At 43.1% G+C, this 13984-nt stretch overlaps 1 long non-coding RNA gene across 2 annotated transcripts; it reads right to left on the bottom strand.

Moving 5' to 3' along the window:
- Positions 1–6603: 6603 nt before the first annotated feature.
- On the bottom strand, positions 6604–13173 carry LOC148516788 (uncharacterized). 2 transcript variants are annotated; one of them, XR_015879371.1, is made up of 4 exons: positions 12973–13173; positions 10358–10407; positions 7265–7342; positions 6638–6687 (listed from the first exon to the last, which is right to left on the bottom strand). It is a non-coding gene; the product is annotated as an uncharacterized LOC148516788 (long non-coding RNA). The 2 variants fall into 2 exon arrangements; XR_015879370.1 differs by having other exon boundaries at positions 6604–7342.
- Between the last annotated feature and the right edge of the window lie 811 nt (positions 13174–13984).

Genomic DNA, 13984 nt, shown 5'->3' with positions numbered 1-13984 from the left:
TGTTTAGTCACTTGTTTAATGCCTATCACTGTCTTTATACTTTTTGTGGCACAGTCATGGCACTCTTTGAAGTGATTAGATAATTAGTGATTAATGAATCCCTTTTTATATTTCGAAGATGTTCGGCCCAACGTTCTCTCAAAGACCTTGATGTTCGGCCTATATATTGCAGGCCACAATCGCACTCTATTAAATAGATACAATTTCTACTGTTACATGTTATAAAATCCTTAATCTCATACAGTACTTTCGATTTAATTAGAAACAAAGGTGTTCGTTTTACTTTGCTGGTTTCTATGACTTTTACACATCGTGCATACACCGCATCTATGAAATCCAGTGGTCTTAACTCTTCCTGGCTTCTTAGGCGGTATTGCACTTTTGACTATTTTACTCTTAATATTAGGAGCTTTTTTGTATATGAATTTGGGATATTTCGACATGATTGGATTTAAAACCGGATCTCGTTCTAACAAATGCCAATGCTTTTTAATAATCTTTTCTACTTCTTTGTATTGGCTATTGAATGTAGTGATAAATGGTAGAATCATAGGTTTTTCCTTTTCTCTTGTTTTTGATTCTAAAAGATCCTCTCTATTAATCTCTATCATTTCCTTTATAGCTCCATCGATATCTCTCTTTTTGTATCCCTTTGAGATTAATTTTTGTTTTAAAATCACTGATTGATCTTTAAAAACTTCCACATCCGTGCAATTTCGTCTCACTCTTCTCATCTGTCCCTTTGGTATGTTATTTAACCATAATGGGTGATGGTTACTACCCCATTCTATATAAGAATTACTATCTGTGGGTTTATTAAAAGTCTTAGTCTTAAAAATCCCACCTTCCACGTATAGAACTAAGTCTAAAAAATTGACCTCCACTGTACTAATATTAAAAGTTAAATTAATATTTAAAATATTCTCATTTAGTTCTCTACAAAATGTTCTTAGATCCTCTTCACTCCCTTTCCATATGAAAAGGATGTCATCTATAAAACGATACAATTTTATGATATTCGTAAGGAATCTATTATTCGACCATATGGTTTGTTCCTCCCAAAAGGCCATGAAGAGGTTGGATTATGACGGAGCAAATCGTGTGCCCATGGCCGTTCCTTTTATTTGTTGATAAAATCTCTCATTGTGCCAAAAGAAATTATTTTCTAAAATAAAACATATACTGTCTATCATAAAATCCACCTTCCTTTGGTCCATCTCATTTTTGTCTAAAAAATATTTCACCGCATTTAATCCTTGTGAATGTTCGATGATGGAGTATAAGCTACTAACATCTGCGGTCACCAAGAAAAAATCGTTTTCCCAAGTTAGGTCTTTTAATTTCTTTAAAATATCACTAGTATCTTTAATGTATGATCTAATTTTCAGCACTTCAGGCTGTAAATGGTAGTCCACAAAGTGAGACAAATTGGATGTGATACTTTCGGTTCCAGCCACTATGGGGCGTCCCGGGGAATTTTCCAGACTTTTATGAACTTTGGGCAAGATATAAAACACCGGTAAACTTGGGTTGTAAATAATCATATATTTTTCTTCTTTATCTGTAATGATTCCTTCATTTCTATATTCTATCAATAATTCTGAAAGGTTTTTACTAATACGTTCACTGGGATTATTTCTTAATAATGAGTATGTTCCTCTGTCGTTTAATTGTTTCATTATCTCTTTTTCATAAAGGACTGTATCCATAATGACAATACTTCCGCCTTTATCTGCCGGCTTAATAGTAATTTGGTCATTTTTACTGAGATTGTCCAAAGCTTTCCGTTCTTTTGCTGAAATATTAGAATTCTTTCCCCATTTTGGTATAATTTCTTCTAATTCCATAGTGACAGCTTTATTAAAGCTGTCAATGAAACATCCCCTATTGAACGTGGGGTTGAAGGTGGATTTAGGTTTGAATATTTCACAGCTATTAGTGTTTTCCCCTTTTTGGCTCAAGAAATATTTCTTTAATAACACCTTCCTCATGAATTTCTGTATATCTAAATAAGTCTCAAATTTATTGAGTTTATTATTGGGTGCAAACTTCAACCCCTTTTTTAAAACTGAATTTTCATCCTCAGATAAAATATGCTTACTTAAATTAAAAAATTTTGTACTAATATTTCCTTCTTTAGTTCTTTATTTCTTTCTTCGTTAATTTCCCTAGATTTCTCCTTCATATTTCTACCTTTCCCTCGTTTACCCCGTTTATTCTTTTTCTTTACGGCTAAAACCTCCTTCTCTGTTTCCTGTTCCTTCCTAAAAAATCATTATCTTGGAAGATTTCAAATCTATTTCTTGTAGTTATCCGATCTGGTTCTCTATCCTCCTCTGGATACCATTCATCCTTTACATAGTATATGTTTCTCCTAGGTGTAAAACCTTTCTCTCTATATGGCACTTTCTGGTTTCTTCTCCATCCCCTCTCTCTTCCTTCGGGGTATGGCTCAAATCGTGGTTCACCATATTCAGCTTGCTTATATCTATTTCTATTAAGTCTTTTAGGACTATATCTATTCCTATTCCAGTGTGATTTGTTCCTAAAATGATTAACATCCCGGGAGACTCTGAGGCTTTTTCTGCACATGTCATTTTGGGTGTCCAGGAAACTGCACCCTAACTATACGGTACGGGGCCACACATATATATTGTTCGGTGACAAGTTTTATGTTTATGTGGATTATGTATGAATAAAATTATTTTTAATCTTATAATACTACACTATATGGAGCATTTCTTCTTCTCTTTTATATGATTGGACGGAGCATCTAAAAATAAGGAGTACGGGTCAATTTAAATAGCCAGCCCCTTTTTCTGAACGAGCGAGCGCAAATAGCATCCGGCTCTGAATCAGACCCTAAGTACCTGACACGGTGATTTGGGCGCCATATCACACACAACTGCAGGAAGGAGAGCTCACACTAGACTGCCAGGGCAGAAATTAATTAATAATTACAATTGGGTGAACATGTCCCATGTTTTGCCCACCCAATAAACTTGTATGTGTTCAGTATTTGTTATTTATCTTTAAATGAAAGGGGCATGGAGGAGATGCTGTCCGTGGGCATTTTAGGCATTTATCAATTACATGTAGAAGATATCAGCAGCTGTGACAGTTACACCTACATCTAGAAAAGAGAGGGGCACTGCAGCGGCAGACAGGATGGCAATTTAATTAACTATTTAAAAATATTTTTTTTTCATTCTGAACCACCAAGTTTATTGTGTGTGCAAAACATGGTATGTGCTCAAATACCCCCTGTAGTAATGCTCGTATAATGTTATCAGAAATTACAAATCCTGAGAAGAGTCACAACCATTTTGCTATCAGATCTATCTAACAGGTTGGTAAGGGTATGCCACTTAGGGCCTTATTCATTATGGGAGCGAAAAGTCTGTGCTGGACTTTTCCCTCCACATCGGAGATAAGAGTGGGGATAAAGTATCGGGCACGTGCCCGCTTATCCCCGTATTCAATTTAAAAGGAGCCAAACGGGACCCGGCGAAACTTTGATCTGTTGAAAAAATACAGGAATTTTTGGGAAATGTGCCTGGGACCTCCCTAAAGATGTCCAGACATGGGGGATCACTATGGGTACCCCCATTTTTGCATGCTGAAGGAAGTCGGAGTTTGTAATAGCCGCGGCAGGTGCATATTTGCGGCTATGAAGAAGTGGTGAAGAATAGCACTTAGGAATAGTTATCTTTCCCCCCCCCCAAAAAAAATCTAACAAATTTGGGGTATGTGAAAATGGGGGTAAGCATATTTGACCTGTTCCCCTGACAAGCTGCTACCTAAGTATATGTCTATGTGTGTATGTATATATATATATATATATATGTGTGTGTGTGTGTGTATATATAAATATATATATATATATATATATATATGTGTGTGTGTTCATAATCTATGTTTTCGGTGTTCTGTTGCCTGTCTCTTGGCCTTGGAGCTGATAGACAGGGTGAACTGGTTGGATCCTCCCCGGGCACCAGTATGTTGCCTGTCACCTGGCCAGGTCCCTTGGGTGCACCGAGACAGATCCCCCCACTCTGCGGAAGCACTTTGCTGCCTCATGGTGTCCAAACAGCTCCGCCACATCCTGAAGTTGGAGCATTCATTTTTATTTATTTATTAAGAGTTTCTTATATAGCGCAGCATATTCTGTTGCGCTTTACAATTGTAAACATTAATAGAACAAAACAAATATTTGTTACATTTGTAAAATTTGCTCCCCTAGTCACAGGATGGACAGCACGGTTCCACAGCTTGTGTTCCATTGGTGTTTGCTGGGCGGTGCTGATCCGGCATGCTGGAGGCAGTGGCGTAACTAGGGGGGGGTCGAGTAGGGCTCGTGCCCTGGGTGCCATCGGACACTGGGTGGTCCAGGACACTGGTCAGTGTAATGCAGACCGCACTACACAGTAACAAACACCGCTGCTGGCTAGTACACTCGTACTACCCAGCGGCAGTGTGTTTGTTTTGGCAGCCAATGAGAATCAGACAGACTCTCATTGACTGTTGGTCGCTGTCGCTACCAGAGCCGGGCTGGAGCTCCCTCATGAGTTCCATCTTCCGGCTCCCGCAGTGGGTGATGGGAGAGATGTCATGATGTCTCTCCCATAATATTTTACATGGCGAAAAAAAGTGCAGAATTGGAGTTTAGGGGTGCAGGCTTAAAAAAAATACCCCAGGGAATAACCCCTAAAAATGAACTGTGTCAAAACAAAAGTTTTTAAAAAAAATAGGTACACCCCAAAAAAATTATTTTAATTTTGGGGTTAAAATAAAAAAATATGGGGAATACGTTTTTAAATAACGAAATTAATTCAGGGGGGCTTCCCAAGTATGCGGTAGGTGTTTAAAAGAATGTGGGTGGTAGGGGTAGGTGCATTTTTGAAAAATCTTCAAAATGCACTTTAGGTGATCTGGAGCCGCGAGTCCGCTCACGGAGATCAGGCAAGAGGGGAGCAGCTCCACTAGTTTGAAGGTAAGGGCCAAGGACCCGCAGGGTGACAAGGGGGACCATGGGGCCCAATGATTAGAGGGACTCTCCAGGGAGCTGAGAGGAGACACGTCCATACTGGGGGGGTACATCTTTGATTGCGGGGGAAAAGTACTTCTGTGATCGCAGGGGGTAGCACCCGCTGGGGGTACATCTTTGATTATGGGGGCAGCACCTGCGGTGAGGGGAGCACCCACGGGGTAAATCTGTGATCGCAGAGGTGGGGGGCGGCACCCGCGGAAGGTGCATCTTTGGTCACAGGGGTGGGGGGCGGCACCCATGGAGAGTACATCTGTGATCGTAGGGGTGGTGGAGAAGAGACCTGGGGGGGCAAATCTGTGATCACGGGGGGCACCCCGTTTCTCACAGGGGAAGGGAGCGCAGGTCCTACAGTATGATACTTACCTTGAGGACCTGTGTGCAGCAGCTGCACTGGTCCTCTCCTCACACTCAGCCGGGCCCCCTATCAGTGACAGGCAGGGGGATCCAAAGCCGACAGGGGTAGTGAAGTAGGCGGACACTAGCGGCCAGGTGTCCGCCTACTTATCGTTCAGTTGGGGGAAAGTTCCTCCTACACTAGAACAATAGTTGTTGAAAATCAAACTTGTTTGATTATCACCAACTGGTTGGAGCGACCGTTTCTGGACGTTTTTCAGCGTGTGGGAGCAAATGGCTGACTATCGTTTACTCCCACACACAGGACGATTATCATTCCAACCAGACAGCTAGTTGGCTGGTTGGAACGATATCGTTCTGATGTGTGGGGGCCTTTAGACTCTCCTCAGTGATTTGTGAAGTTTGTGAGCACACGGGGGTCCTCCCAATTAGCTGTGAATTGCGAGTAATGAGTTTGTTTCATGAAACTGGACAACTTCGCACTAATGCGCACATCAAGAAATCTCCATTCCAAATAAAAATGCCTAATAGCGGTACTCGTAGCGGAGGTTTGTAATTTGACTGCCAAATGCGATGTGAGAGAAGTGCATAAAAAAGTGAGGAGACCATCCTGGACCCCCCAAAAATTGATAATTTTGGGCCTGATACAACTTGGTTCACATAATTGCGAAGGCACATATCCTGTGCGTGCGAGAACATGCAGATGACTGTCACCGCAATATGATCGCAGTGATAAATAAAGACGCCTAGCAGCAAATAAAGCCGCCCACGTCCCATCGTTATATAATAGCGATTGCAATAGCAGGCTGAAGCGCACGCAATCAATCAGCGATTATTTCCTGGCAAATGCCACACCAATTGATGTTCTGATAGTAATGATTGCCTGTTGTGCACACGCAATGAATGCTAATTGTACTTTTGTTCTGGCTAATTTACTAATCTATAGTATATTGCGCTGTTGCTCTAAAACGAAAGTTTTTTTCACACAATAATCAACAAACAAAAGGAATATATAGATATATAATTTGTAAACTATAATAAACTAATGTATAATAATAATAATAATTACACAACACATTGTATATCCAAACCAAAATTAACTTTTATTTTTAACAAAAAAAACTTGTTTCTAAATTAACGAGAAAAAATAACTAAAATAAACTATAAGACTTTTAAAATATGATCCAGAGACCCTATAATTTTGTGGAGGTAATTTTTAATATGTTCAGCTTCCTCCCGAATGGCCTCATCCCTCTCGCGCCTCTGACGTTCTGCATCTGAAACTTAAATTATAAAAAGTACATCAGCATATTTGCGCACTCTTATACCATTGCACACACTCACATCAATTACACATTCATCTGCATCAGCCAGTGTGATTGGCTCTCCCACATACTGTCATCTGCATCAGCCAGTGTGATTGGCTCCCCCACATACTGTCATCTGCATCAGCCAGTGTGATTGGCTCTCCCACATACTGTCACCTGCATCAGCCAGTGTGATTGGCTCTCCCACATACTGTCACCTGCATCAGCCAGTGTGATTGGCTCTCCCACATACTGTCATCTGCATCAGCCAGTGTGATTGGCTCTCCCACACACTGTCAGTGATATTGGCCCTTGAACCTGCATACATGAAACTTTGTGATTTTTAGAAATGTTGCATGAGTTTAAATAAGTTATTCACTAATTAACTGGAGCACCAATCACATTCAGAACAAGTATCATCAATTGTTGAGAACAACCAATAGGATTACCGCGTGGTCACGGCTGACCCCTAGAGGCACCTCAGTACTACAATACCCCCCATTGATTACACATAGACACCGGGCAGCAGTTATCTCATACAGATGTTACTGACCCACAACAGCGCAAAGGGTCACACCCATGTTATTCGTATATTCGCTGATAGGGCAGGTGACTGTGCCTATTCTTGTTCCTAAAAAGAGAAGAGAAGCCATGTAAGAGACAGAGGTAAAGGGAGTCATGTACACATATAGAAGGATATTAATATATACATTATGAGGGAAAGACAATGGGAAAACGCCTGGATGTGATTACTGTACGTGTGTCTCATACACTATAGCTCAGACATGTAACAAGACAATTGCTGCACTATCTGGGGTGCAAGAGACCATGGGCCTGATTCAGCTCGCTCTGAATCAGGGCCCTCCTCCATGAAAATGGAGCGGCCTCCTGGCCACTCGCATAGCTGTGGGTGACCACCCACAGCATATGCGAGCGGCCATGATGATGGTCGCGATGGTCTTGACCATCGCGACCATCGGACTTGCGACGGAGACCCTGCGGTAGGGTCTCCTTTGCCTCAAGCCCTGGAGTGATTTTGGCTCTATCAGAGCCAAAATCACTCCCACTGACTTCACTAGTGATGTCAGTGGGGCTGGCTTCAGACGGTAGACGTTGCCATGGGAACGCCTTAGTCTGGCTGGCATGCCCACCAAAGGGGGCGTGCTGTCAATCAACATCGACAGCACGCCCCCTTTGGTGCGAGACCCGGAGCGATGGGAAGCCCGTCGCTGCCCGTGTTTCGCGCATGCGCACGACGGAGCTCCCTCCATCGTGCGCATGCGCAGTGGGGAACATCGACCCACTTGCGAGCGTCCTGCCGCTTGCGAGTGGGTCTGAATGACCCCCCATGTGACCACATTCAGGGCCAGTGAGACAGCCACAGGGCCTGGGTATTAATAGGGGGTGTGTCCAACTCCAAGAGGCGTGGCCAAGGCCCTTCCAGAATAATATATACTGTGCTCAGCACCGGGAAGTGGCACTGTGCGCTGCAAAGGGGGAGATTGGTTCCTATCAGTAGCTGCCCAGGGGTCCCACCAGGATCCTACAACAGGCCCAGACCTGGGTAATTAGCACCATACCCCCCTCTCGTGCCACCAATGACAAGGCGTGGCAGCGATAAGTACAGTGGGATAAAGCCTTTATGTAGTGAGGTTATTGTGTGGCCACGTTTCCCTTTACCCCAGTTATAGCTCATGTAACTATGGGGCTGATTCTGAGGTGGGCGCAGACGCAGCGGCTTCTTTTACATCTTCTGCGTCTTCATGCTAATGCCGCCCCTGATCCTGAGCCTATTGAGACGCCCACTTGCAGCGTTGCTATTCCGTCTCGCTGCGTAGTTAGAGACGCGCCATCGGTTGCACCATCGAAGCTCACACCAGACCTATGAAATGTACAATATCTCCGTCTGAACATGGCGTCCTGTGTTAGCGCTACTGCGTCTTTAGATGCTGCTGATTAAGCAAAGAGCCCACGACGCGCTCCGCGTCTGCCTAGCCGCCTCCCTATAGTCACCTCCCAGGAACACCCACTGACATCCACGGCTCTTACATCAAAATTTGTTCGGTGTCCCCGTGCGGTAACCATTGGGGCAAATGCGCACTGTGACTCAAGACGCATGCGCAGTACTTCTAACATCAGCCAACTGCGTGCATATCGGTATTGCGTGCAGTTAGCGTGCACATCTAAATCAGCCACAATAACGTGTAATAACCTCACCAGCATATCATACTGACGTGTGTACTTAGGTGTAACTATGGGGAATTACCTGATCTCTTAGTGTGGGATTTAGACGGTTCCTAAAGGAGCCGCCTAATACCCACGCCAGGGGAACGGGTTATCCCCCACAGTTACACCTAAGGTAAATACATACTAAGTCTTCTCCAGTCTGTCTAGCCTCTCGTACAGCCAATAGGATTACTGCGTGGTCACAGCTGACCCCTCAGGCACCTCAGTACTACAATACCCCCCATTGACTACATATAGACACCGGGCAGCAGTTATCTCATACAGATATTAATGCCCACAACAGCGCTAAGGGTCACACCCATTTTAGCCATATAGATGTTGATATGGCAAGTCACTATGCCTATTCTTGATCCTAAAAAGAGAAGAGAAGCCGTGTAAGAGACAGAGGTAAAGGGAGTCATGTACACATATAGAAGGACATTAATATATACATTATGAGGGAAAGACAATGGGAAAACACCTGGATGTGATTACTGTACGTATGTCTAATACACTATAGCCAGGGGTGTCTTAAAAGAGGACGGGGCCCGTGTGCACTCCCCGTGCGGGGCCCCCTCCTCCCTTCCCGGTGGCCGGCAGCCGACTGACGCGGCTGGCCAGCCACCGGAGCATTAGTAAACTCCGGGCACTAGTGTGTCCAGAGTCTACTGCGCATGTGCAGAACACCGGAAAAATGTCCGCAGCGGGCATTTTCTGGTCTTCTGAGCAGCGCTGACACCCACCGCAGGACCACGGACAGGTAAGTTTAAATTAATATGGGTGCAGTGTGGGCAATGCAGGGCCCCCCTGGACCCAGGGGCCCGTGTGCCCCGCACACACTGCACCTATTATAGATACGCCACTGACTAGCTCAGACATGTAACAAGACAATTGCTGCACTATCTGGGGTGCAAGAGGCCATGTGACCACATTCAGGGCCAGTGAGACAGTCACAGGGCCTGGGTATTAATGGGGGTGTGTCCAAGTCCAAGAGGCGTGGTATCTGCGTATCTGCGACAGCTTAGCCTTACTCAGAGGACTGATGGCCGCCGGATCTTCGTTAGAAGGGTATGTGTGTGAGAGCGGCGGATGTGAGATGCTGTCAGTGGGCGGCTCTAAGCACTGGGCGGCGAGTGAGTCATTAGCATATTAGCGCAATTGCGATCCATGAGAGATCACAGCTGCGATGGCGTTTGCCTCCACACCAGAATCAGGACCTCTATGCTGTACGTACATGGCAGCCATTACTGTGAGGTAACTCTGGTGATATAATAATAATGATTTGTCTTAAGAGGGGAACAATTATATAACACAGATCCCAGCACCAAACATTATTATGTATTGTATGGCAGAGCCAGACGGCACAGACTCCCTCACATTCTCTGGCCTGGTGTACAGGTGTTTTATTCATGTACTGTACCTGGTAAATCCCGGTCATAGACGGGAATTGCCCGATGTTTCTCTCTGTCTCTGTAAATAAAAAGCAAAATGTCAGTCACACTGGTGCCTTCAGTCATGGGGATAGTGGCTTGTAGTATGTCTCTATGTACTTTACCAGTGATTTCAACCTTTTTCAACTGGAGGCACACCACAACATTTTAAAATTGCTGAGGCACACTGTCCTGCGACGCGGCGTGCGTGCAAATGAAAAATCATACACATTGGCTCCCACATACAAAATACACACATTGGCCTTCACAGGAATAAACACACTACATTGGCCTCCACAGGAATAAAACACACTACATTGGCCTCCACAGGAATAAAACACACTACATTGGCCTCCACAGGTATAAAAATAAAACACACTACATTGGCCTCCACAGGAATAAAACACACTACATTGGCCTCCACAGGTATAAAACACACTACATTGGCCTCTACTGGAATAAAACACACTACATTGGCCTCCAGAGGAATAAAACACACTACATTGGCCTCCACAGGAATAAAACACACTACATTGGCCTCCACAGGTATAAAAATAAAACACACTACATTGGCCTCCAGAGGAATAAAACACACTACATTGGCCTCCAGAGGAATAAAACACACTACATTGGCCTCCACAGGAATAAAACACACTACATTGGCCTCCACAGGAATAAAACACACTACATTGGCCTCCACAGGTATAAAACACACTACATTGGCCTCCACAGGTATAAAATATACTACATTGGCCTCCACAGGTATAAAACACACTACATTGGCCTCCATAGGAATAAAACACACTACATTGGCCTCCACAGGTATAAAAATAAAACACACTACATTGGCCTCCACAGGAATAAAACACACTACATTGGCCTCCACAGGAATAAAACACACTACATTGGCCTCCACAGGAATAAAACACACTACATTGGCCTCCACAGGTATAAAACACACTACATTGGCCTCCACAGGTATAAAATATACTACATTGGCCTCCACAGGAATAAAACACACTACATTGGCCTCCACAGGTATAAAACACACTACATTGGCCTCCACAGGAATAAAACACACTACATTGGCCTCCACAGGTATAAAACACACTACATTGGCCTCCACAGGAATAAAACACACTACATTGGCCTCCACAGGAATAAAACACACTACATTGGCCTCCACAGGTATAAAAATAAAACACACTACATTGGCCTCCACAGGAATAAAACACACTACATTGGCCTCCACAGGTATAAAACACACTACATTGGCCTCTACTGGAATAAAACACACTACATTGGCCTCCAGAGGAATAAAACACACTACATTGGCCTCCACAGGAATAAAACACACTACATTGGCCTCCACAGGAATACAGTAAAACACACTACATTGGCCTCCACAGGTATAAAACACACTACATTGGCCTCCACAGGTATAAAACACATTACATTGGCCTCTACAGGAATACAGTAAAACACACTACATTGGCCTCCACAGGTATAAAACACACTACATTGGCCTCTACAGGAATACAGTAAAACACACTACATTGGCCTCCACACTAGTGTGCCGCAGCACTGTGGTTAAAAAACGCTGCACTATGCTGTATATTACACACTATGGGGGGACTCAATTAACCGAAATGACCCCTTTACATGGGTTAATGCGGCTAGATTCAACTTAACGTGGCCGGGTACAAATTATGTGCAATTTATTTTTGCCGCACAAATGAATCCGCATTAACGCTCCATAGGATATAACGTGCCTTTTACCTCACATCCCCATAGCAGGTAAAATCCCATTTTTTAAGCTACAGCTGTGAGGACTTGGGGCTAATTCAGCATCGCACATATGTACAATGTTGAGTGCAGATTCCCTAATCCCAGTGACACTACACTGCAGACACAGCACAGGGAGATATCACCTCTATTTGGAATACAGACAGGGGAACACCCTAAAGCGGCCATCTTGTCTCCCCAACACCCTCTCTGACAACAGGCTTCCCGCACTAGACAATAATGATAATGTAATCTACATGTTATTGGGATTGTCTGGAGCTCTGTGTCTCCATTGTTAGCAATCTAATAAACAGAAACACTCTCTATACTAAACCAAGTCCCCCCATTATTGCTTATATCCCATACACTCTGCTCTATGTCATCTTTTGGCCACGCTGTATTACACCATGTACTGTGCTCATTTTCCTCTCACCAGCCCCACTCACCATACAGAGCCTGTAGTGGGGTGACAGACAGAAGTGCCGGGAGGGGGGGCCCAAAACACCTGAAAGCCTAGGAGTCGGCCATGGGTTAATACGGCCCTGGTCAGGGGTGTAGCTAGATATTTGTGGGTCCTATAGAAACTGTATGTAAGGTCCCTTATATACCGCCAAGTGATAGAAGTCCTATATAACTATCAAAAAGAGAAGAGAACAGAAGATGACTCCATGTATAGGGCACACTCTTATCACTATTGTTATATAATATAACTGTTTAAAACTAGCTTTTATTATTGTCTATTAAAAAGAAAATAAAAATGGCTTAAATAACACCTATCAGTGTCTGTAATTTATTTAAACACACAAATTTCTCCACTTACAGGAGATCCACTGAAACATTCCTCAAAATGTGGATGTTCATAATTGTCCTTGGGAAATTGCTGTAGTTTCTACTTATATCTGCAATATTCAATCTAATCCCAAAGGAGAAGAACAAACAATTAAGTGAAATGATAATAGATCGTATTATACCCATGTATACAATGCTTTTTCTTAGTCACATATTTTCAAAGCTACATGGAAATACCATCATCATTATATGCATTTTTCTTAGCAAGGGATTTAGTAGTGAAACTTCCTATCGTGGAAAACAGATTGCAGCAAAATATAATAGGCATATATTCACAATAACATCAGCGATCACAGTAACCCATTATATGCATCATACATAGTGTATTGTGTGTCATAATTCCAGCATATACAGGACCAGCGATCACAGTAACCCATTATATGCATCATACATAGTCTATTGTGTGTCATAATTCCAGCATATACAGGACCAGCAATCACAGTAACCCATTATATGCCTCATACATAGTGTATTGTGTGTCATAATAACAGTTTATACAGGACCAGCGATCGCAGTAACCCATTATATGCGTCATACATAGTGTATTGTGTGTCATAATTCCAGCATATACAGAACCAGCGATCGCAGTAACCCATTATATGCATCATACATAGTGTATTGTGTGTCATAATTCCAGCATATACAGGACCAGCGATCACAGTAACCCATTATATGCCTCATACATAGTGTATTGTGTGTCATAATCCCAGTTTATACAGGACAAGCGATCACAGCAACCCATTATATGTGTCATACATAGTGTATTGTGTGTCATAATTCCAGCATATACAGGACCAGTGATCACAGTAACCCATTATATGTGTCATACATAGTGTATTGTGTGTCATAATTCCAGCTTATACAGAACCAGCGATCACAGTAACCCATTCTGTGCGTCATACATAGTGTATTGTGTGTCATAATTCCAGCATATACAGAACCAGCGATCACAGTAACCCATTATATGCATCATACATAGTGTA

The sequence above is a fragment of the Taudactylus pleione genome, unplaced genomic scaffold, assembly GCF_031769625.1.
Source record: "Taudactylus pleione unplaced genomic scaffold, aTauple2 ptg000241l, whole genome shotgun sequence".
Classification (NCBI taxonomy): domain Eukaryota; kingdom Metazoa; phylum Chordata; class Amphibia; order Anura; family Myobatrachidae; genus Taudactylus; species Taudactylus pleione.
Note: the sequence above shows the minus strand (reverse complement) of the source record. Positions and strands in the feature narration are given on the sequence as shown.